The 26,506-nt window shown below is 40.7% G+C and overlaps 1 long non-coding RNA gene across 3 annotated transcripts; it reads right to left on the reverse strand.

Moving 5' to 3' along the window:
* Positions 1–1,523: 1,523 nt before the first annotated feature.
* Positions 1,524–26,161, reverse strand: LOC149982866 (uncharacterized). 3 transcript variants are annotated; one of them, XR_016496951.1, is made up of 3 exons: positions 25,878–26,161; positions 8,613–8,795; positions 1,524–8,510 (listed from the first exon to the last, which is right to left on the reverse strand). It is a non-coding gene; the product is annotated as an uncharacterized LOC149982866 (long non-coding RNA). The 3 variants fall into 3 exon arrangements; XR_016496952.1 differs by lacking the exon at positions 25,878–26,161 and adding an exon at positions 9,571–9,857; XR_016496950.1 differs by lacking the exon at positions 25,878–26,161 and adding an exon at positions 9,215–9,564 and having other exon boundaries at positions 8,342–8,510.
* Between the last annotated feature and the right edge of the window lie 345 nt (positions 26,162–26,506).

Here is a 26,506-nt window from a genome sequence, read left to right on the forward strand (position 1 = left end):
GTGTTCATTACTATGGGACAGCTGGAGATCGTATTTGAATATTGAAACAATGTTGCAAATGTTGGATAGACAGACAGCAAGCTTTATGCAAATTTCTTCTACTGAAAACTAAATGTTAGTCTAAAATAAATGTGAGATAATGTCTAGATGCCTTTAATAGTGGAGATCAAGTTTATAATTTGCCTGGCTGAGCTGATGAGACAGTGGATTGTGCAGTCAAATGTAACAGAGTAAATAGGCATTTTAAAGTAATAGATTTAGCTGGTGGTAACGAATGGAATGAGCTTTTAACCAATCAGCATTCAGGATTAGACCCACCTAATGTATAAAGAGCCAATACATCTCTGTTGCTAGTTAGGAACTTAATTGGTTCCTCTCACTCTTGTCGTCATGGCCCCGCCTCCTGCTAGAAACTTTGTGGGCATGTATATATGTGTGTGTAATAGGACTGTTCCTTCTCACTTCATCTGACCTGACCTCGGACAGAATTCCTCACTCCTCCCCACTCCACTGCTGTCCTACCTTATTAGAGACTGAAACCAGACTGTTGCCTTTTGCCTACCTCCATAAGATCCATGAGATTTAACAATAACATGTTTGACAGAATGTATATTTCCTGCCTACATACATCTAGTACTTATCCACCCTCCATTGACCGCAAAATGTACATACATGAAACGTGAAGTAATAAAGAAATTCTAGTATGGTAACATGAATAAGTGTATTTCAATCTAGAATCCAACACACCAAATCAGGTTCACTTATTATTAAACATTTGATTTTACTCATGGGACGAGATACCGCAAAGCCCTTGGGTGAAATGAGGGAACATTATGTTTTGCTCTGCAAAGAATCTGCAAGAGGAATTGATTACACTTTAAGCAGGGTGTACTCTACACGATTTTGGACCCGATTTGGCTCCCAGACAAGTTTTTGAGGGCAGAGACAAAATCCCAATGTCGTTGCCTACTCGGGGCGCATGGCCGTCACCGATGCTCGTTTAATGTGAGCGGGTCAGAGACTTAATCTGAGGGCTACCGATCCCGTATTTTAAAACATGTTTGATTTTATTACCACAAAACCTGCAATGCTCTTGTAGTGTAAGATGTGCAACAACAAGTTTTGAGAACGGTGATCAGCAATAGCCAATGAGAGCTCACCATAGAAGAATGACAGTTTCGCATCACCCAGAATGTTTAGACTCGAGCAGGAGCGATGACTACTACTAGTATGCGTTTGTACTTGCCTTTAACCAAAACCAAAGTGTCAAATCATTACAGCTCTGAAGTTCACAAACAATGTTATTCAATTCAAAATGGCAATCGTGAATTTCGGACTGAAAAAAAAAGCTACTTTGAGCCACAGCTCGTTCTAGCTACGTTAACGATCAAATCACATACACACATGTTAGTGGAATTCTAAATTCCTATATGTTTTGTAGACAAAACCAAATTCGCACTCTTTCTATTTCATTAATGAGTTGTAAGTTCATGAATTATGCATGAAGTAGATCGAGACCAGTCTTAAAAGCCAGGTAACAGCGTTTAATTCAAGAGAGTACTAACCACATACACATATTTCCACAGGTTATAAACTGAAAATGACATCATCAGTTTCCCACACTCTCTCCGATTCCCACAATAGCCCAGTGTTTTTAGGTCCAGAGATGTCTTCTACTCCCCTCATAACCCAGACATTCCAATCTGTCTAAAAGATATCTTCTCCTCCACAAATGGTACATCAAGGACCATTCTTATCTGTCAGAAAAGATACCCCCTCCCTCTCCCTTAAACTTCCCGCGAGGTACAGACAATTAATTTGTTTTGCTTACATTTTCAGTAACAGCTTAACCAAGAGCCCATACATTTCACACCATAACATAATAGTATTAAAATAGATGGTTCTAATTTAAATGTATACATAATTAATCATTTCAACCATAATTTCCTCCAACAATCCTCCCTTTGATCAAATATTATACATTCAAATCTACATCTAATTTTATCAAACATAAAAAATAAAAATATGAAACAAACTTATAACTAACCTTATTATAAATGTTTATCTGACTCTTCACCCATCATTAATCAAATCTAACCTGACGTCAGCGTTTTCTAAATGTTCTATCTCTTTCATGACACCAATAGAGAGGCCTTATAGTTCTCGAGCCTTTCCTCCTCTCCTAAAGCCAAGGTCAGTCACTATAAATCAGCATTCTAGACAGTCTGGAGATAGTCCGTCCCTGCCACCTGGAGATTGTACAAATAAATGAACTAAGGAACAGACCTTCATTGTTACTAAACTCCTGACTACATTATATACAATTGAGAATGAGAGCAAGAGAGACAATTCATATGTACAGTACATTATAGCATTTGGACTAGTCAGTCCTGATTGAAATGTATACATAAATAATTAGTCATCATTGATAAAAATTCCCTTAACATATCCACCCTTTGATTAAATATTATACATCCAAACACACATTGTAGTTATATTTTAATATTGAAAAGCCCATTTCTATATTTATTAGAGATATTTCTTGTCATCAAAACATCACCTAAACATAACCCAACACTTGCTTTCGCCATAACTGTTTCTCAGGCCTACATCAAAATGATAACTGTTCATATCAGGATTTTCGTTAATCTTTATTAAAAAAAGTCTAATATTGAAACAAAGTACAATCTAATTCTATCCTCAACACTAGTCTCATCAAACATACATTCCCCAATGATGAAAGATCCAGATTTGTCCACTTGTCCTGTAGTTAGTCATTCAGTCCTCCACGGTTCAGAACCTGGAATCGTCCCACACCGCACCATCTATTGTCATAGATTACTCCAGAGTCCTGGAAATAATAACTTTCATACATACACGCAATCAACCACGTCCGTACAAAACTAACACAGTCACACAGGTGAAGGTAGCCCATAACACAGTAATCATAACATTTTTCCATCTTTCACACACACTGTCAACCCAATTTAGTCAGAGAAGTATCCACCCCAGAGTTTCTGCCAACCCGTGAGCCAGGGTGGTCCAACCAGCTGAGGCTTCGGGCACTGATTAGTCCGGAGCTGTGTCATTTGGGATGTAAGCACAAACATGGTCCTGATTATCACGCCCTGATTATCCTCCCTTTTCAGCCATTAACATATCTAATGCAATTCTATTCTGTCAGGCCTTCCAGCTGGTTGCTTCAGTCTGTTCTACAAAACCTTTAATAACACCTCTGGTATACCTGTTAAAGCGCTGTTGATTATCATAAATATAATTAATCCAGTCCACGTTCTTGTGAGAGTAGAGCCCCGGAAATGCTTAACTCTTAACTCTAATCCTGCTAGGATCTGATTTCTTGCTTTGACTCATCTGGCACCCCCCTTGGAACCCCAATGTTATCAATGTGTACTTAGTCAATAAGAGACCCGGATGGAATAGCTCTTTTCTCCCATTTGGCTATACTTCATGTCTTGGTGTTGAATGAGTGCCAAAGGCATTACAATGGAGCATAATCCTGTCCAATCTGTTGGTAAAACCTCGCCCTGACATCATTTCTCAAGAGTACTGTACCGGGCCAAACGGTAATAATCTCCTCCGGTCACTGTAAAGGGAGGAAGTCTTGATTTAAGGGGAACCTGGGGATATAAATAGTGCAAATCAATACAACTGTCATTATCTGGTATTCCTGCTTTCATGAACAGCTTTACCATACCGACCCAAACTCCTCTACCCAGAACCGTACTAGGGTGTCGACCAAGACCTGGTCATCTCCATACTAGAACCCTAGATCCTCCTTCATTTCTGTTTAAAGGGTTAAGCGTATCTTTATGCCACTCTACTCTACCTTCTTCCGTACTGGGTGAGTGGATTCATATAGCCCTCTCTCCCAATGAGCTATGACCTGTGTCCACGATCAATATGGGAACCTGCACCGATGTATGCCATAATGGCTCAGAGTCCTAGACTGTCCTGTAGTTAGAGTCTTCATTTTGGTCTACATAAAACTCCATTGAGAGATCCTTCCCAACCTCTACTCTAACTTCCTGTCTACCCAGATCTAGGGATCTCTTATGCTTATTTTGGAACAAAATCCTCATCGTCTAAACCATGGGTCAAATTACCACTCTCCGCATACTCGAGTAGGACGTGCTGTATCAGGAATATGTCACCCACGATAAGACAGCTCAGACGAACAGCTTCCATGTGAAGCCCCACCCTCTCCCCTAGAACACATCGCTTAGCAAGAGCCAGACACATCTTCACTTCTATGAACAACAACAGTGAGGAAAGGACAGGTAAGGTATTTTTCATTCGAGAGATGGCCCCCAGAATTCTGTTAATTCCAGTTCTCCTCTCCTCTCTGTTATTGTTCGACAGTGTCCATGTGCCTTACCCTCCCGCAGTGCGATATGAATCCGGGTAGCTCTTTCAGCTAGCTGTCACCAGGAGTCCTTGGTATGGTCCCCCCAACAAGCCTCTGGGACTGGATTGAGTGACTTCACCTGTAGTTCACCTGTAGTGCATAAAATCTTGGACATACAGGTTTGGTTAAACAAACAGTTTCTCATTTGTTCTGTTTATTAGCTAAAAAAAATAATTAATAGTAGTAGTAGAATTAAATAGTTAATTATCCCGTAGGTCACATCCTATTCTAGAACACCATTTACATCCCCCCTTTGTTACCTGGCTCTGCCCAGGTAACAACCTTACCTACTTTAAATAATGACTTAGGTAAGATTAGTATATTATCCTTCTGTTCTGACATTATCATGTATGAGCGCCCCTTTCATTTTCCACATGTCCAACTCTCCCTTTTGTCTCACTTCAGTAACTGTTATCTTTGCCTGTCCTGGCTCCCCTTCTAAAACTTCTCCTCTCTGCTCTCCAACCTTCAAGGTCTCTGCAGTGCGGGGGAGGACTCTTCTGTCTGCCTTTTCCCCTATCTGTCTGTAGCTCTGTTTCTCATGTTTCCAAATTTGAACTACATGTCTCACTGTTTGGCTTTATCTAAAATCATTGATTTTTTGAAAAAACATGTCTATGAGCGGCTTTTCTCTAAAGTCCTTACATTTCCTTAATCAATCTATCTTAATCCTAACAATAATCCTAAATCATCACAGATGTCCTATATTCCTGTTAAATGTAATACTATTTAAAAACTTATAATAATCAAACAAATTCAAAAACAAATGCTAATCATATCACAATCCTTCCTACACTAACAAGCCCTCTCCTTCAGGGACCCTCAGTATTCTATCTGACAATAACAAGAATTTAATATGTGTTGCAAAGTGTGGAATACCTTATCTACAGTAATTTATCTTTCTATGTAATTCCCTGCCCTGTTGGCTTAATCTATTCCCTATTTATTCTCAATGATAAATATGACTTTTTCTCTGTTACAATACCAAATCATTAATAGCCCATTCAAAAACTTTCACAGCTAATGTTGTAAAACAGAATCCTGAACCACTTTCTCATTTGCGGTTCAAACAATTTTAACCCCCAACCAAAACTGCTTCATTTCTAATGAATTTACCTTAAAACTAGTAACTCAATATGACCACATTCATTATACAAATGACTCTCCCCCGAGGCTGATCAGACCTCAGAAGACAGTCACGATAAGGTCAAAAGGTCATATTAGACACAAAGAACCCTTTATCCTTCAAATAGAAATAGTCACCTGTGTAATTAAAACCCATAAAATAAAAACTCATAAGGTTCCATATGTGAGCGTGCCTCTTTAAAATACCTTTGCACTAAAACAAATAATTCTAACAATTGTTTTATGTGTATATATTTGCAGACCTTTTTCAATTTGGTCGTTCATGGCTGCTCTCTCCCCCAGGTTATAATCCCAGGAATCCCAATTAACCCGATACATTTCTCAGTGTAAGAAATCCGTAATTTAATCCCCGATATTTAATAAATATGCATTCGCTTTCTCCCATGGCTACTTTAATTGACTTATTTTAGATAACCTCCATCCGTCCCGGAGTAAAGAACCTACTTAAACACGCCAGAAACCAATGTTTAACTAAGTTAAATCAAACCCTAAAATTGACCATAACCAGTAAACAAATAAACAAAACACTTTTACCAGCAAAAAACTAACTATACGGAAACTCACTACTATAATGCTTCAGATGGCAAATTTACTCAGAGATTCACGTTTACATCTGTTAGTTCCTCAAGAAGAAAAAAAACATTTGCCCCTGTTATGGATGTCTACGTATCAGGGGAAAAGCTTGAATAACCAAATTCAACTTAGCTAATTTCCCGAAACATATGCCGTTATGTTTTTCTGTAGAGGTTGCTTTTCAACTTTAAATACCCTAAAATGGTTCCATACAATTGAAAGTGCTCAAATTCACTGGTGTTACGTAAACAATCAACCCTGGAATCCCAACCATGGAATCCATTACCACGATGTTTTACGAATCATACATCCAGTCTCTCCCTCTCTAACATGGTTCAACCCAAACCAACGCCTCAACCCTTGATGCCTACCTAGGTATCAGCTGATCATTTTCAGCATCTTTCCTGACTATCCTGGCAACTCTCAAATTACTGTTAAAAAATGTATTTTGTAATTTATATCAACTTCTGAAAAGTTCCTAGAAACCTCGATACCCACACTAACAGTCACACAATTTGCTCCGTTATCCGCAGTCCCTGGCGACAAAAGTGCCTCGCTAGTGACGTCATCATCAAGCGCTCAACCTGCCAATTCGTAGCGACTTTAAATGAATTGTAAATAATTCTTGTTCGATTAACCAACCCTAATTTATCATATCTGTTCAAATCCTGAATTATAAATTTACCACCCCATATGTGAGTGTACACCCTTAAAATACCTTGTCACTGGGAACAGGGAAATCCCCTTAACCCAAACTTTTACTACTACAACGACACCCAATAATTCTGATAATCCCTTCACATATCGTTTTGTTTTAAATCTCTTGATGTATCATGTAACTTATTTTTTCTATCTTTAAATTGTCGTCCCACAATATTTTTTCCACTGTCATACACTCAAACCACTGTGATTACCGTGCACTGTCCCTTTAAGATAAGACATTTTATTTGTTCCCCGCAATGAGAACGGAAAACAGATAATTTTTAGAATACGTTACTTTTTGTTCAAATTACCCTAACCAAAAATCAATACTCGGAAAAACAATCACAACTTTTTACGATTAAACTATTCTTACCTATTTTATAGTCCAAAGCGTTGCACTATATAGCCCATTTAGTGCTTGGCACTTCCGTTGCAAGCTGTGTGCATCTTTACGATACTTCTCCTTTTTTAAATGAAATGTATCTGGAACTTCTGGCCGCTTTTGAAAAGTAACTCTAAGCTATAATGCACGCATTTTTCCTCTAAATGCCACAACCCCTTTTCTGGGTTTAAATTTGAGGAAACGATGTTGTTAAACGTGCAACGTCATCACACATCTGCCTGCCTCTGTAAAATATATATATTCCCTATTCAGATTGCGTTCAGTTTTAAATTCTAATCATCAAAGTAAAACCAACCCAACTTCTCAACTTACCATACTCTAACATTTAAACGTACCGTGTTTTGTGCTAAACTTATCATATGTCAGTCGATTCATAAATAGCTATAACGTCCGGATAGCCCGAAATTGTATCGTATCTCTCCATTATTCCCTACATTTAACTTTAGGTGACTTTCTCTTCTATGATACATTTATTTAAATACGACTCCCATCTCAATACATTATTATTATAATTGTCCGTAGTCGCAAAACTTCGACACCAGGAATTCCCAGAAAATCGTGCTAATTTAAAACCCTTCCTATTCGTAATATCAGCTTCCATTCAGGTTCTTTGTCTGAGTCAGATTTTGGACGCCTCCCTTCCATTCTCTTTGTTCTACTATTACGGTAATCTCCCGCTAGTTTCCGACACTTCTTTTGAGGAATTTCTAAACAATCCTTCCTTTTCTGTCTGACTATTTGTGTGTCTCTTTTATGGAAATCTTATCAATAGCTTTGACTTTTGAATCAGATATTAGATCTTACCTTACAACTATAAGCCCAGGGTTTGTAAAGCCCTAGTTAATATCTTATTTTTCGGTTGTGTCAGAGGGCTTTTAAAGAACGCTAATAATCGTTATCTCACGCCACTAATTGTTAGACTCCCCTCTCGCATGGAACTATCCTGTCTATAGATTTGGCTTTTATCTAATTTCTTTAGATTTAAGTTCCCTCTCCTCCTTATTTGGATATTTCCGTAGTATTAGTTGAATCGGAACGATGATGTCACGATTCTTCAATATCGAACCCAGAAGCAGACAGGACAAGGAGAGTAGGAAGAAGGTGAGTATTTATTTACAAGTGAATGTGAATGGGTAGATATATCCAGGTGGTGTAGCGGGTAGCGGTGGTGAGTTGATGGGAGTAAATAGGTGGATCCAATGGGGAAGCGGAATCCTCTGACGATCAGGTGGGAATGGGGTAAATGATCCGGGTGAGTAACTGAAGACAGAACAAACAGAGGTAAGTTCAAGGCAAGCAATACGTAACAAACAACAAAACAAATTCTATCCAACTTGAGGCTGATACTCTGGCACAACATACTGTTCATGGCTAACGATCCAGCAGGGAATGGATGTCAGGTCAGAGCTTTTGAAGGGGAGAGGTGATGATCAGGACAGGTGTGCAGATTACTGATGGGATACAGGTGCGGGTGAACATCGATCTCCCAACAAGCTAATTCGCCCGGCAACCAGACAGGGTGCGTTCCAGGACACCGGAAACACACTCCAGGACAGAAACACAGGCAAACACAGACTCAGGAAGCGGGATTCGTGACAGATGATCAATACTGCCACAATTCAAATGACCAATCCAGTTATTTTGCGCATTCTTGCCGTCTCACCACGCCCAGTATTTGTACAACATCACCGTCCTATCCCCCAGTACCTATTTAATATCCCGTCTTAATCTCGGGCGGGTGTGCCTCTCATGATTAAGTTTAGTTTATTTACGGTAGTGCACATTACCACAGGTTATTTTCGAACCTGCTTCAGTGTATATCGGTTATACAAAACCCAGTGTACGATGGTCATACAAACCCTGTGGGAATAGCAAAGCTCCCATTATTGATGAATTCTGAAAATTTCAGAACATCAATTAAAGAACTCAAATCCCCCCAGAATCGAGAATAAAGGCTACTTTACCTGCTGCCAGCTGGGAAAGCATTGTTCGTTTGAATCTGTCACCCTCCCTGTGATAATACGCAGGCCTGAATTTTAACCTCAATTCAGAGGTCAGGTCTTTAGTAAAACGAGTCAAAAACTCGTCCGTGCACGATTTTCAGCGTACTACCTCCAGATAACAGGGAGGGGTATTTAGATCCGGGATCGAAGGACCAATTGTTAGTGGAATTCTAAATTCCTATATGTTTTGTAGACAAAACCAAATTCGCACTCTTTCTATTTCATTAATGAGTTGTAAGTTCATTAATTATGCATGAAGTAGATCGAGACCAGTCTTAAAAGCCAGGTAACAGCGTTTAATTCAAGAGAGTACTAACCACATACACATATTTCCACAGGTTATAAACTGAAAATGACATCATCAGTTTCCAACACTCTCTCCGATTCCCACAATAGCCCAGTGTTTTTAGGTCCAGAGATGACTTCTACTCCCCTCATAACCCAGACATTCCAATCTGTCTAAAAGATATCTTCTCCTCCACAAATGGTACATCAAGGACCATTCTTATCTGTCAGAAAAGATACCCCCTCCCTCTCCCTTAAACTTCCCGCGAGGTACAGACAATTAATTCGTTTTGCTTACATTTTCAGTAACAGCTTAACCATTAACAGCCCATACATTTCACACTATAACATAATAGTATTAAAATAGATGGTTCTAATTTAAATGTATACATAATTAATCGTTTAATGAGAGGCTCAGCGATGTGAGGATTTTGAAAGTCGTGTAGTGTACCCCCGACATTAGTTGAACCCTCCATCATTGAAATATAACATGGGCATAATGTCCCCAGTTCAGGGAAAAGCCACATGCAATTTAATGTTCAGTACCAAATTCAATACCAGTTTAATAGGCATTAATCCATCAGTCATTCTGACCTTGATCCCTTTGTCCACGTTTTACAAATGGTATTTTTAGTATCCTGATCAATGTGTAAGTGTTTTGGCTGTCTGACAGAAGAATATCCATTTATTTCAGAGGAGTAATCCTTGCAGAGAAAAATGTATGACATTTATTAATTTGAGACCCACAGCTTTGGAGGAATGTAAGGAGTGTAAGGCATTGCTCAGACCATACACAGCGACATTCCAATCGCCTCAGCCTCTGGTCCTCAAATCACCCAGCTGGACTCTTCACCAACTCTGGAAAGTAGTGAGGTGGCACTAGGCAGCATATCAACACTATGATCCACAAAAATAATTGAGGTTCAAAAGCCTAAAATTGCGTTGTATTTCCACCTCTGTGTCCCAAAAAGGCACTCATTTCCTTGTCTTTAGTCCCCCCGACCGCTTCCAGAGAGAGAGGTAGGAAAGAGAGAGAGAGAGAGAGAGTGTTATATCCCCCCACTGTTTCTGAATGTAATACTTGATTCAATCTGCTCTTTTCCACAGCCTTCCAAAGGGACCCTTTATACAGCTAATTTATATTGGAGGCTAATCTTCCAAGTGACCATGCAATAAATACAGATCAACAGATTGAATCAACTAAACCCAGCTCAGCCTTTGGCAGTATAGCAGCTGCAATCTCTTAAAAAACACCTAGCCTTGGTGTGAAAGCATCTAAACAAGTGTCTTTGATTTGTCTACTGAGATGGTCCCATGGGACCGCGCGGTAACGCTAGCTAAGGCTTTAAAGGCTAGCCACAAAGATGAGGAGTGGGCAGGAATCAATAGCCGAGCAGTTTCATGCTGCTTACATAATGCTCCCCAGTACTGGTTAATTGGCTTAATGAGCAGCTGAATTAGTGAAGCACCTCTCGTAATTACCCCCTGAACTCCCTGGGGTGGTCATCAGGGAGAACACACTACATCATCCAATGGAAAAAGTGTTGGTTAAGCAGATTAGGCCTAGCTACACACCGGGAAGGGAGGTGTGATAATAATACGTAGCTTGATGAGGCCTCATTTGAATTCCAGTCAGTATACACTCTTAGAAAAAAAGGTGCTATATAGAACCTAAAATGGTTCTTCTACTGTCCCCATAGGAGAACCCTCTGAATAACTCTTTCCAGGTAGAACACTTTCTGTTCCAGGTAGAACCCTTTTGGGTTCCATGTAGGACCATTTCCACAGGGTTCTACATGAAACCCAAAAGGGTTCTATCTTAAACCCTATGGGGTTTTCCTATGGGGACAGCCAAAGAACCCTTTTGGAACCCTTTTTTTCTAAGAGTCTTTATAATAGGCCTATTGTACAGCTGTATATTATTCAGTATGATATATGAATAATTATGGTGTAACTGTATGTTTAACTAATAGAGCTATGTAATGAAAAGTCCCATTAAGTGTTGAATATGTGACCTCAGAAGCAGAATGATTATTTACCTATGACAAGATTTAAGGCATTCTAGAATGAGAACAATGTAGGCAGTTTTATGATGCAACCGTGTTAATTTCATCAACAAAAATAGTGACTAAAATATTCATCAAACATCTATTTTTCTGTGGCAATTGACAAAACTATAACTAATTAAAGAGACCCAGAAAAAACTAACTAAACAAAAATTATTTTTCATTTCAGTTGACTAAAACAAGATGAGACTAAAATCTGACTACTAAATGGACTGGACAAGAGTTTTTGGAGAGATTGAGAGCTTCTTGCCCTCTGTGCTGTTGTCCGTGCCCAATAATGTTTGTACCATGTTGTGTTGCTGCCTTGCTATATTGTTGTCATAGGTCTCTCTGTATGTAGTATTGTGTTGAATCTCTTTTCATGATGCGTGTTTTGTCCTATATTTATATTTTATTTATTTATAATCCCAGCCTCCGTCCCCACAGGAGGCCTTTTGCCTTTTGGTAGGCCATCATTGTAAATAATAATTTGTTCTTAGCTGACTTGCCTAGTTAAATAAAGTTCAAATAAATAAAAAAAGAATGCTTTCATTTACTACAGCTCAGCATTCATCACCATAGTCCCCTATAAACTCATCACCAAGCTCAGGACCCTGGGACTGATATAGTGAGCATCTGTTTGCTTATGCCATGTGAAGTTAAGCTTCAACAAGACCATTGGTAATTCAAAAAAGGATATGCAGGAACAGGTCTATTTCTAACAAAAAGCTGTAATATACTGTATCCAGCGTCGACACGAAAATAAATGTCTATGTCTAACTGTGGGATTGCAGAGTTAAATAAAAATGTATTTTGTTATCAAGTACATTCTGATACAGAACATCGGAAAACTACTTCATATTCTTTTATAGCACTAGTGTAATGGAGAGTGTGGTAAGTTGACCCAAGAAGTTGAGCCACCCTTGTTTCTAGCAAAACATACAAAAAATGAATTCTTTGACCAAATATTTAAGAAGGTCAAAATTTCATTGAGTCTGAAGGAAGAAACCACATAGAAAAATGGGTAAGCAAGTGCCCTCAAAGTATTCACCCCCCCCCCCCCCTTGACTTTTTGCTAATTTTGTTGTGTTACAGCCTGAAGTTAAAATACATTAAATTTAGATTGTGTCACTGGCCTACAGACAATACATTATAATGTCAAAGTGGAATCATGTTTTTAGAAATGTCTACAAATTAAAAATAAAATGCTGAAATATCTTGTGTCAGTAAGTATTCCCACTCTTTTGTTAAGGTAAGCAAAAATAAGTTCAGGAGTAAATCTGCTTAACAAGTAATAAGTTGCATGGACTCTATGTGCAATAATATGGTTTAACATTATTTTATTTATGACTAACTCATCTCTTTACCCCACATACAATTATCTGTAAGGTCCCTCAGTTGGCAGTGAATTTCAAACACAAACTGAAACACAAATGCCTCACAAAGAAGGGCACCTAGTGAAAATAAGGAAGCTTGTACAGAATAAAAATATTCCAAAACATGCATCCTATTTGTTATAAAGTAATACTAAAGTAATACTCCAAAATAAATTGGCAAAGAAATTAACTTCGTGTCCTGAATACAAAGCATTATGTTTGGGGTAAATCCAACACATCACTGAGTACCACTCTTGTCACGCCTGACCATAGTAAGCTGTTTATTCTCTATGTTGGTTGGGGCGGTTGGTGGAGGACGCACGGATTTGGAATAAAGGAATGTGTTGTCAGTTTGGCACCACCTGAGTCAGCTCCCCCTACTCGTCCTGAAACGTGTTAAAGTTCTGGAACAATTGATGCCGGCTATACACACCAGGTCTCCAGTGTACCTTCACAACCCAGTGTGTCCTGTGACAACTCCTCGCACTCTCCCTAAAGTGCGCTTTCCCAGTCAGGTCCTTCCTGTTCCTCTTCCCCGCACTCGCCCTGAGGTGCGTGTCACCAGCCCGGTACCACCAATGCCGGCACCACGCATCAGGCCTCCAGTGCGCCTCCACAGTCCAGAGCTTCCCGGGGCGGGCAGTTCCCAGTCCGGAACCTCCGGTGACGTTTCACAGTCCGTAACCTCCAACGATGTTTCACGGTCCGGAACCTCCAACAACGTTTCACGGTCCGGAACCTCCAACAACGTTTCACAGTCCGGAACCTCCAACGACGTTTCACGGTCCGGAACCTCCAACGACGTTTCACGGTCTGGAACCTCCAACAACGTTTCACAGTCCGGAACCTCCAACGACGACGATCCCCACACCAGAGCCACCATGGAGGAAGACGTTGGATCTGCGAGCGGAGTGGGGACTTCATATTTAGGTAGCCATTTCCTCATTTGTGTTTGTGGGATCTTGCCGATATTTAGTTGCCTGAGTGCACAACAGTAGCTTCACGTTTCAGTTGGTTGGTTGGTTTGTTTCGGTTTATTGAAATTATGTGCAACTATACGCACGCTGCACCTTGGTCTACTCATTTCAACGAGCGTGACAACTCTTCATATTTTCAAGTATGGTGGTGGCTGCATCATGTTATTATATGCTTGTCATCAACAAGGACTAGGGAGTAAAAAAATAAATAAAAAATAAACAGAATAGAATAGCTAAGAATAGAACAGAATAGCTAAGCACAGGCAAATCCTAGAGGACAACCTGGTTTAGTCTGCTTTTCAACAGATACCTGGAGACAAATTCACCTTTCAGCAGGACAAAAACCTAAAACACAAGGCCGACTATACACTGGAGTTGCTTACCAAGATGACACTGAATGTTCCTGTGTGGCCTGGAACATTGAGCACAACTTCAAAATTGAATTTCAATTAACTTGAAAATGGCTGTCAATGACCAACAACCATGATCAACAACCAAGTTGACAGAGCTTGACAAATTCTGTACAATCCAGGTGTGCAAGCTCTTAGATACTTACTCAGAAAGACTCAGAGCTGTAATCGCCGCCAAAGGTAATTCTACAAAGTATTCACTCAGGGGTGTGAATACTTATGTAAATTAGATATTACTGTATTTAATTTTCAGTACATTTGCAAAGACTTCTAAAACCAGTATTGGGTGAGACAAAAAATATATATTTAATCCATTTTGAACTCAGGCTGTAACACAATAAAATGTGGAATAAGTCAAGCGTTATGCATACTTTCTGAAGGCACTGTAGGTCCAAAAAGCGGACTCACCAAATGAAATGAATTGGTGTTGGAGGTTTCATGATGCTTGTATCTGAAGTTTGTTCTAAACAAAAGTTAGGTCCTAAACCTCATATGTGTGGGCTAATATAGTCAAAATGTTTGTCTTGGGGTAAGTTGAGCCAATGGTTGAGAAATTGTGTTTTTTTCCCCCAGGTGTAATGCAAGGAATTATCGCTGGGCCCATGTTAAAAGTGTTAAAACTAAATATTTAAATTATTAAAAGACAAGTGATTGATTGTGTTGAGTTGTGTTTGGAAAATTAAGACAAACATGTTTTTGTTTTTTTATCATTCAGTACAGACATTTGTAAGGGGCTTAACTTACCCTGTCCTGCGGCTCAACTTACCCCATAAATTGTGCCAAGAGAACATTTGTTTTGGGCAAGCTGTTTCCAAAACTTTTGACATTAATTCTGATTATTTCCGGGGATACACAACATCCTGAAATATACAGTATACAGTATTTTTAGAAATAATACTATATTTCCCTTGATAGAGTGATGCTGACTGTAATAATAGCTGGGAGAAAACAAGTGACCAGGGCTATGCCAGTGGGGTGCTGCTTGCCAGGACTAAGCAGCCACAAGCATGCAGGCACACATGCACACACACACACATGCACGGAACACACACTAATCAGCCATCAGTGTGTTTGAGAATAGTATTGATCATCTTTCTGGGAGATGTTGACACACCACCTGTTACGTCACTCCGCAGCATGGCACCAGCAGCACCGCCGGCAAACAATGCATTCCAGACTCTGTAGTGTTTACTACATACATGCCCCTCAACTGCAAAACAGCTAAAAACAGGAAAATTATATATATTTCTTTGTAAAATAAATATCATGCAGGGAACCACACACAGGGAACAGCTTTTTACTTTTACCCTCAAAAGTGATGCCTATATTATTTAAAGGTGGTTTGATACCCACATGAAAGCAGGCAAGGCTATCATCACTTAGCTTCAACCTTAGCTTCTCACTGCTGGCAAATGTATAATAATGAGGGATGACAGGATTCCTCCGTAGCTTCAATTATAAATGATGGGCTTTTATCTTCTTCCTGTTAATTGGCTGTTCTTGCTCAGTGATCTAGTTTGCACCTCTCAGATACCTGGATCTCTCTCTCTCGCTCGCTCTCTCTCTCTCTCAGAACTGGAAAAAGAAAACTTGTCTCAATGACAGACTGCTAAAATATTTTAATATAGATTTATAATGGAAAGTCAGGAACTATTGGCTCATCACAGGGACGTTAACAAAGGTGTTTGTAACACGTGGCTGTAAAGTGAATGTATTCATCTTGAGCTACAACACTAGTACAATATTTGATTTTATACATTATAAAATACTTGTTTATGTGATGGGTATTGTGAAAGTACCATGATACTCATATAGAAATGATTTGATAGCCTGAATAACACATTTTGAATGCTATCGAAGCTTTTAAAGCATTTAAAAAGCAGTTAATTGGATCCAGTATTTGACACAGTATCGCTTTCATTCTATTTTTTTCACAATGATCTGTTCATTCAAGGGATGCTGGGTCAAATACTGGATCCAATTAGCTGCTTTGACAGGGGGCTAGTGACAGCTAGACGAATGCTATGCTGCAACACACACACACGTCCTGTTATCTCAGCCTTAGATAAGCCACAGCAGCATAGAGGGATGGAGGAGAATAATCCAGGGAATAATAAAACAAACGAGTCACGACTCCAGGAGAACACTCACCACATAGTCATTAGGTGGGAACTTCTGCCTCCCAAGCAGGGGGAGAGAGAAAAGACTCACTCAGCATCCCTCCCTCCCCCTCAGCCTTCCCCCGTCCCCTTTCACATACTCTCCTCCTCCTAGCCCTCTCTTCCCACTCCTTCTGCTCTCCTTTTCTCTCCTGTCCCCTTCCCCTCTCAACCCACTTCCTCCTCCTCTCTTACTTCAGTTTGGTTTGAAGCCTCAGCTTCATCCACTGAGGCTATAGTTGATGTTTGAGAGACTGTATGGACTGTTATTGAACATTGCATGGTAAAATTGCAGTAAATAAATAAGAGCATTGAATTGGTGGTTGTGCTATCCTCTTTTACTGTAGCTGTATAATCCAGTCTAAAAGTAGGCCTATGAGGCATAGAGACATTTTGACCCTAGACGCATATTTGTGATCATAGCCCAAAGGTGGTTTATTCAATTGTTTTATGACTTTGTTAATAAGGAAAACAAAGCCATTTGTTTGTTCATTTTCAATCAGTATCAATGGCTGAATAATCAAATCAAATATTATTGGTCACAAAAACGTGTTTAGCAGATGTTATTGCGGGTGTAGCGAATTGCTTGTGTTTCTAGCTCCAACAGTGCAGTAATATCTAACAAGTAATATCTATCAATTTCACAACAATACCCTCAATAAACACATACAGTGGGGCAAAAAAGTATTTAGTCAGCCACAGTGCAAGTTCTCCCACTTAAAAAGATGAGAGAGGCTTGTAATTTTCATCATAGGTCCACTTCAACTATGACAGAAAAAATCACATTGTAGGATTTTTAATTAATTTATTTGCAAATTATGGTGGAAAATAAGTATTTGGTCAATAACAAAAGTTTCTCAATACTTTGTTATATACCCTTTGTTGGCAATGACAGAGGTCAAATGTTTTCTGTAAGTCTTCACAAGGTACCATCAACTCACTGTTGATGGTATTTTGGCCAATTCCTCCATGCAGATCTCCTCTAGAGCAGTGATGTTTTGGGGCTGTTGCTGGGCAACACGGACTTTCAACTCCCTCCAAAGATGTTCTATGGGGTTGAGATCTGGAGACTGGCTAGGCCACTCCAGGACCTTGAAATGCTTCTTACGAAGCAACTCCTTCGTTGCCCGGGCGGTGTGTTTGGGATCATTGTCATGCTGAAAGACGCAGCCACGTTTCATCTTCAATGCCCTTGCTGATGGAAGGAGGCTTTCACTCAAAATCTCACGATACATGGCCCCATTCATTCTTTCCTTTACACGGATCAGTCGTCCTGGTCCCTTTGCAGAAAAACAGCCCCAGAGCATGACGTTTCCACCCCCATGCTTCACAGTAGGTATGGTGTTCTTTGGATGCAACTCAGCATTCTTTGTCCTCCAAACACGACGAGTTGAGTTTTTACCAAAAAGTTATATTTTGGTTTCATCTGACCATATGACATTCTCCCAATCTTCTTCTGGATCATCCAAATGCTCTCTAGCAAACTTCAGACGGGCCTGGACATGTACTGGCTTAAGCAGGGGGACACGTCTGGCACTGCAGGATTTGAGTCCCTGGCGGCGTAGTGTGTTAATGATGGTAGGCTTTGTTACTTTGGTCCCAGCTCGCGTGGTTCTGAAATTTTTGCTCACCATTCTTGTGATCATTTTGACCCCACGGGGTGAGATCTTGCATGGAGCCCCAGATCGAGGGAGATTATCAGTGGTCTTGTATGTCTTCCATTTCCTTATAATTGCTCCCACAGTTGATTTCTTCAAACCAAGCTGCTTACCTATTGCAGATTCAGTCTTCCCAGCCTGGTGTAGGTCTACAATTTTGTTTCTGGTGTCCTTTGACAGCTCTTTGGTCTTGGCCATGTGGAGTTTGGGTGTGACTGTTTGAGGTTGTGGACAGGTGTCTTTTATACTGATAACAAGTTCAAACAGGTGCCATTAATACAGGTAACGAGTGGAGGACTGAGGAGCCTCTTAAAGAAGAAGTTACAGGTCTGTGAGAGCCAAAAATCTTGCTTGTTTGTAGGTGACCAAATACTTATTTTCCACCACAATTTGCAAATAAATTTATTAAAAGTCCTACAATGTGATTTTCTGGAGAAAAAAAATATCATTTTGTCTGTCATGGTTGAAGTGTACCTATGAAGAAAATTACAGGCCTCTCATCTTTTTAAGTGGGAGAACTTGCACAATTGGCGGCTGACTAAATCATTTTTTGCCCCACTGTATATGGACGAGCAATGTCAGTGTAACGGTTCTGTGGCTACAGACGCTGGGAGACAGGAAGCAAGTACAGGGTGAGGATTTAATAATAAATAGACAAGAAACTAAACAAGAACAGAGTCTGGACAAGAGAAACAAAACAACATCAATGCAGACACGGGAATGAATCAGAGGAAGTGACAGATATAGGGAAGGCAATCAATGACGTGATGGAGTCCTGGTGAGTACGATGAAGCACTGCTGCTCCTAATGATGGTGACAGGTGTGCGTGATAATGAGCAGCATGGCGATCTCGAGCACCAGAAAGGGGGAGTGGGAGCAGACGTGACAGTACCCCCTCTCTAAGGGTGCCACCTGGTGTCCTACCTGGGCGAGCCTGATGGGCCGGCCGAGGCGCTGGAGCCCGACGAGCCGGCCGAGGCATGGCATGGGAGCCCGCCGAGCCAACTGAGCCAGCTGAGGCATGGGAGCCTGACGAACCAGATGAGGCATCCCCGGTTGCTTTGGCAGCAGCATCCGGACCCGAGGTCAACAAGAGCATTTTTTTATTAAATAAAAACTCCCTGATGCTTCCAATTGTGGTGTCTGCATTCTGTAACGGTTATGTGACTACAGACACTGGGCGACGGGAAGCAAAAACAGGGTGAGGATTTAATAATAAATAGACAAGAAACTAAACAAGAACAGCGTCTGGACAAGAGAAACAAAACAACATCAATGCAAACACGGGAATGAAACTGAGGAAGTGTTAGATAAAAGGAGGGGAAGCAATCAATGATGTGATGGAGTCCAGGTGAGTCTGATGGAGACAGGTGTGCGTAGGTCTGGCAACCTAGAGCGCCAGAGAGCGGGGGCGGGAGCAGACGTGACAGTCAAGGTGTAATAAACTAAGATACATCAGAAAATAATAGATAACAGTGTATACATATGAGATGAGTAATGCGAAATATGTAATCTATTAAAGTGACTAGTGTTCCATTATTAAAGTAGCCAGTGATTTCAAGTCTGTGTATTGAACACGAAGGGAGTTATAGAGCTGGCTTCCAGCAGGTGTTTATTGCAAATGACCACAGGCGGAGGCAGGTAGTTGGGTCCAGGGGCAGGCAGAAGGACATACACAGGGAGTCCCAAAAGGGTAACAGTACAGACAGGGAAAAGGCTAGTAACATATTCCGGTAGATAACAGGAAATCCGACAAGCCAAAGTACAGGCAGGGAATAGGCAAAAGGCGTCGTTAGTGAGACAGGCAAAAACTATTATACACGGGAGGAGAAAATCAAGGGTAAAACAGAGCTCTGAAAGACGTGTCACAAAACAATACCTTAGAGTGATGGGGTGCAAAGAATTGAACTAAATAGTATGTGATAATGACATACAGGTGTGTGAACAGGTGATTAGAATTTATGTGATTGGGATCTGGAGAGGGAGCTACGTTCAGGGGATCTATGTGTTTGAGGGTGTGAGTTGGAAGCAGACGTAACACTATGTACAATGGGGAGAACAAGTTTTTGATAACCTGCAAAATCGGCAGTGTTTCCTACTTACAAATCATGTAGAGGTCTGTAATTTTTATCATCGGCACACTTCAACTGTGAGAGACTGAATCTAAAACAAAAATCCAGAAAATCACATTGTATGATTTTTAAGTAATTCATTTGCATGACATAAGTATTTGATCACCTACCAACCAGTAAGAATTCCGGCTCTCACAGACCTGTTAGTTTTTCTTTAAGAAACCCTCCTGTTCTTCACTCATTACCTGTATTAACTGCACCTGTTTGAACTCGTTAGCTGTATAAAAGACACCTATCCACACACTCAAACAGACTCCAACCTGTCCACACACTCAGACAACAACCTCTCCACCAAGACCAGAGAGCGGTCTAAGGACATCAGGGCTACAATTGGGATGGGCTACAGGACAATAGGCAAGCAGCTTGGTGAGAAGGCAATAACTGTTGGCACAATTATTAGAAAATGGAAGAAGTTCAAGATGACGGTCAATCACCCTCGGTCTGGGGCTCCATGCAAGATCTCACCTCGTGGGGTATCAATGATCATGAGGAAGGTGAAGGATCAGCCCAGAACTACATGGCAAGACCTGGTCAATGACCTGAAGAGAGCTGGGACCACAGTCTCAAAGAAAACCATTAGTAACACACTACGCCGTCATGGATTAAAATCCTGCAGCGCACGCAAGGTCCCCCTGCTCAAGCCAGCGCATGTCCAGGCCTGTCTGAAGTGTGCCAATGACCATCTGGATGATCCAGAGGAGGAATGGGAGAAGGTTGTGTGGTCTGATGAGACAAAAATAGAGCTTTTTGGTCTAAACTCCACTCGCCGTGTACAACCTCAAGAACACCATCCCAACCGTGAAGCATGGAGGTGGAAATATAATTATTTGGGGATGCTTTTCTGCAAAGGGGACAGGACGACTGCACCGTATTGAGGGGAGGATGGATGAGGCCATGTATCACGAGATCTTGGCCAACAACCTCCTTCCCTCAGTAAGAGCATTGAAGATAGGTTATGGCTGGGTCTTCCAGCATGACAACGACCCAAAATACACAGCCCAGGCAACTAAGAAGTGGCTCTGTAAGAAGCACCTCAAGGTCCTGGAGTGGCCTAGCCAGTCTCCTGACCTGAACCCAATAGAACATCTTTGGAGGGAGCTGAAAGTCCGTATTGCCCAGCGACAGCCCCGAAACCTGAAGGATCTGGAGAAGGTCTGTATGGAGGAGTGGGCCAAAATCCCTGCTGCAGTGTGTGCAAACCTGGTCAAGAACCACAGGAAACGTATGATCTTTGTAATTGCAAACAAAGGTTTCTGTACCAAATTTTAAGTTCTGCTTTTCTGATGTATCAAATACTTATATCATGCAATAAAATGCAAATGACTTAAAAATCATACAATGTGATTTTCTGTATATTTGTTTTAAATTCCGTCTCTCACAGTTGAAGTGTACCTATGATGAAAATTAGACCTCAACATGCTTGGTAAGTAGGAAAACCTGCAAAAATCGGCAGTGTATCAAATACCTTGTTCTCCCCACTGTATATAGGCAGCAGCCTCCAATGTTCTAGTCATGGCTATGTAACAGTCTGATAGCCTTGAGATAGAAACGGTTTTTCATTCTCTCGGGCCCAGCTTTGATGCACCTGTACTGACCTCGCCTTCTGGATGATAGCGGGGTGAACAGGCAATGTTTCGGGTGGTTTTTGTACTTGATGATCTTTTTTGCCTTCCTGTGACATTCGGTGCTCTATGTGTCCTGGAGTGCAGGTAGCTTGCTGTACCGGACGGTTGTTTATTGTTTTTGTCGGCATCATATAAAATAATATGTACACTCACCACGTCCTTTTCATTCAGTGGTCCTTTTCATTCAGTGTGTGTAGGCCAGTGACACAAAATCTAAATGTAATGATTTTTTAATTCAGGCTGTAAAACTTCAAAATGTGTAAAAATTCAATGGGTGTGACTACTTTCTAAAGGCACTGTATAGTACCTCTCTCATTACTCACTAATGGTTTGCCTGGCACTCTTCCACTGCTCTTTCTACCTATCTCCTACCCCATAATGTCTTAATATGTGTACACCATATTCCTTTTGGCCAGACAGTATCATATACATGGGCTACAGATACTAAGACAGAAGGGCGCTGTTTGCATCACTGATGCTTTCTCGGGTGAAAGACAATAGATTTAGCCTCTTGCGAATGGAAGGGAAATGATGGAACACGGATAGACAAGAATGAGAAAAAAAATGTACACTACCATTCAAAAGTTTGGGGTCATTTAGAAATGTCCTTGTTTTTGAAAAAAAGCACAACAAAAATTGTCCATTAAAATAACATCGAAGTCGTCAGAAATACGGTGTAGACATTGTTAATGTTGTAAATGACTATTGTAGCTGGAAACGGATGATTTTTAATGGAATATCTACATAGATGTGCGGAGGCCCATTATCAGCAACCATCACTCCTGTGTTCCAATGGCACATTGTGTTAGCTAATCCAAGTTTATCATTTTAAAAGTATAATTGATCATTAGAAATCTTTTGCAATTATGTTAGCACAACTGAAAACTCTTGTGCTGATTAAAGAAATAGTAAAACTGTCCTTCTTTAGGCTAGTTGAGTATCTGGAGCATCAGCATTTGTAGGTTTGATTACAGGCTCAAAATGGCCAGAAAAAAAGACCTTTCTCATGAAACTCAACAGTTTATTCTTGTTCTGAGAAATGAAGGCTGTTCCATGGGAGAAATTGCCAAGAAACTGAAGATCTCGTACAGCGCTGTGTACTACTCCCTTCACAGAACAGCGCAAACTGGCTCTAACTAGAATAGAAAGAGGAGTTTGAGGCCCCGGTGCACGACTGAGCAAGAAGACAAGTACATTAGAGTGCCACAAGTCCTCAACTGGCAGCTTTCAAAAGCAAGGACATTTCTAAGTGACCCCAAACTTTTGAACGGTAGTGTATAATTTTTTTATTGTTACAATTTTGGGGGAAGCCAGGCTTCCCTTGACACCCATGAATACATGCCACTTTGTAGGCTGAATGTCATTGCACTTATGGTGCTTGTAATAGATTTCCCTTTTCATTCAAATGGCGGGTGCGGAGTGCACTGTTCGGATGCTGGACTTTCTTTGGAGTAGACAAACTACTTTTTGAAATTATTTGTTTTACAATCAGATGAAAACATTACTGGTTGATTTCATGAAACATTAAAAGGTAATGCATTTTTACAGTTAAATAACATGTCATTACTATAAAACCCATAAAACATTTTACTCCTGGGAGTCATGAAAAAGGATCAGAAAAAGGACCCTATATGTATAAGTACAATTGTTGTATTGTCTCTGGCCATCATAATGTCAACATGAGGAGGAAACATCCCACTGGGCACAGACGTAATTTCCACATCTAGTTTTGATGATGTCACCTTGATTTCCGTTGTTTTGTATTTATTTAGTATGGTCAGGGCGTGAGTTGGGTGGGCAGTCTGTTTGTTTTTCTATGTTTTGGGGCTTTTCTATGTTTCGGCCTAGTATGGTTCTCAATCAGAGGCAGGTGTCATTGGTTGTCTCTGATTGAGAATCATACTTAGGTAGCCTGGGTGTCACTGTGTGTTTCTGGGTGATTGTTCCTGTCCCGGGGGACCTCTGAGACTATCACAGTGCAGGTGCATTTATACGGAGACTTGATTACACACAGGTGGATTGTATTTATCATCATTAGTCATTTAGGTCAACATTGGATCATTCAGAGATCCTCACTGAACTTCTGGAGAGAGTTTGCTGCACTGAAAGTAAAGGGGCTGAATAATTTTGCACGCCCAATTTTTCAGTTTTTGATTTGTTAAAAAAGTTTGAAATATCCAATATATGTCATTCTACTTCATGATTGTGTCCCACTTGTTGTTGATTCTTCACAAAAAAATACAGTTTTATATCTTTATGTTTGAAGCCTGAAATGTGGCAAAAGGCCGCAAAGTTCAAGGGGGCCGAATACTTTCGCAAGGCACTGTATGTGTAATTTATGAATGGCTTCAGAGCTACAACCCACTGATTTCACAGGGCCAGTCACAATTTACACTCTAATTAAGCAGGATAATTCGCAGTACTGTAGTGTGTTCAGGCAGTAGAATGTAAGTCAGCTATGGGTTGACATTGTGTCCAGTAGGTCCTATATCCATAGCCTGTTTGTTCTATGATAGGATGGGGCAAATGGTGAGGCCGTGACACACCCGACAGCTAGCATCAATTTTAATTGTTGCAAAGTCAGCTGGTCACTGGCTGCTGCCCTCCTCTCCTCTCTTAAGGTACCATCACGGCATTCATGTGTAAAGTAAAGCTGCATTAGTACAGATAATAGCATAAATCTCCTCGCACAGTCTCTGCAGTCGGACAATTTTCTCATGGCTTCTGGAAGGAAATGCTGTAGGAATGCTCAACCGGTGTCGCTCATTCAGTCGACAGAAACTTTCAACCAGTTTCCCTCATTAAGCAACGACTCGGAGTCAGAGGCCGAGCCTTCTCTGGTCTCTCCTCCACCCGTTACGGGGTCTGAGACGCCGAAGCCTACCACCATTAGCTCTGACAAATTGAAAACCCTAGTCATTGGCGACTCCATTACCCGCAGTATTAGACTTAAAAAGAATCATCCAGCGAACATACACTGTTTACCAGGGGCCAGGGCTACCAACGTTAAGGCTAATCTGAAGATGGTACTGGCTAAGGCTAAAACTGGCGAGTGAAGAGAGTATAGGGATATTGTTATCCATGTCCTCACCAAGCGCAACATAGCTTCAGCGTGTAAATCATCAAGATCAAGATCAAGATGTCAGCATCGAGTAATTGTCTCTGGCCCCCTCCAAGTTAGGGGGAGTGATGAGCTCTACATCAGAGTCTCACAACTCAATCGCTGGTTGAAAACTGTTTTCTGCCCCTCCCAAAAGATAATTGGCCCTCTTTCAGGGACTCACCCACAAACAGGACCAAGCCTGGCCTGCTGATGAGTGACGGACTCCATCCTAGCTGGAGGGGTGCTCACATCTTATCTATGAACATAGACAGGGCTCTAACTCCTCTAGCTCCACAGTCTGTAAAATGGTATAGAATCAGCTTGATCCCCTCTGTCGAAGACGCTTGGACCTTTTTAAAAAATATTTTCAGTGATATTGTTAAACACCCCCCCCCCCCCCATACAGAAAATTAGAATTAAAAACAGGCTCAGCCCATGGTTCGACCATGATCTATCAGAGTTACTCCACCTCAAGAATTGTATTTGTAAAAAAGGCTCGGCACACGCATATTCAGGCTGACTAGCTATCATTCAGGTTAACTTGTTATGGAGGTGGTCCCTGCACAGGGACAGCTCAGCGGAAATTTCAGAGCGCCACCTATAGTACTCGAGTATAGTACTCAATAAATCTCAAACTTTCATAAAAATACACATGCAAGGTACTGAATTAAAGCTACACTCGTTTTGAATCTAGCCACCAAGTCAGATTTGTAAAATGCTTTTCGGCGAAAGCATGAGAAGCTATTATCTGATAGCATGCACCCCCCAAAATACCAGCACGACACGTAAACAACAGATTTTGCAGTAGCCGGCGCTACCCAAAACGCAGAAATAAAATATAAAACATTCATTACCTTGGACGAGCTTCTTTGTTGGCACTCCTATATGTCCCATAAACATCACAATTGGGTATTTTTCCCGATTAAATCCGTCATTGTATACCCAAAATGTAATTTGCTGAAGGCCAGTCTGATGCTGCAAAAAGCCCATTTACAAGACGCAACGTCACTTTTTAAAATTACAAAAGTCGCCTATAAACTTTTACAAATCACTTCAAATGACTTTTCTAAACCAACTTTAGGTATTAATAAACGTTAATGATGTATCAAATTGATCACGGGGCGATCTGTATTCGATAGCAGCAAGTCTGGAAATCATCGTCCAATTTTTCAGTTTCACAACATACTGTGGTGCGCCTCAAGAAAGGAGGGGCTTATTCGTGTTGTAACCAAGGATAAATTAATCTGAAAATGACAGCAATGGCGACATCGTGTGGAAGCTGTAGGCGTTTACAGTGGGTCCTCATTCATTTTAGGTCGCCTTTAACAATACATTGAATGGCGGACGAATATTTTTGTTTTTGTTTTTGGTAAACAGTTTTACCAGGGATTTTTACTCCTAAACACGTTCTGTTATAGCCACAGACCCGATTTGACCAGTTTTAGAAACTTCAGAGTGTTTTCTATCCACACATACTTATCAT

This window comes from Oncorhynchus mykiss, chromosome 6 (assembly GCF_057628025.1).
Source record: "Oncorhynchus mykiss isolate SJ-2025 chromosome 6, ASM5762802v1, whole genome shotgun sequence".
Taxonomy (NCBI): domain Eukaryota; kingdom Metazoa; phylum Chordata; class Actinopteri; order Salmoniformes; family Salmonidae; genus Oncorhynchus; species Oncorhynchus mykiss.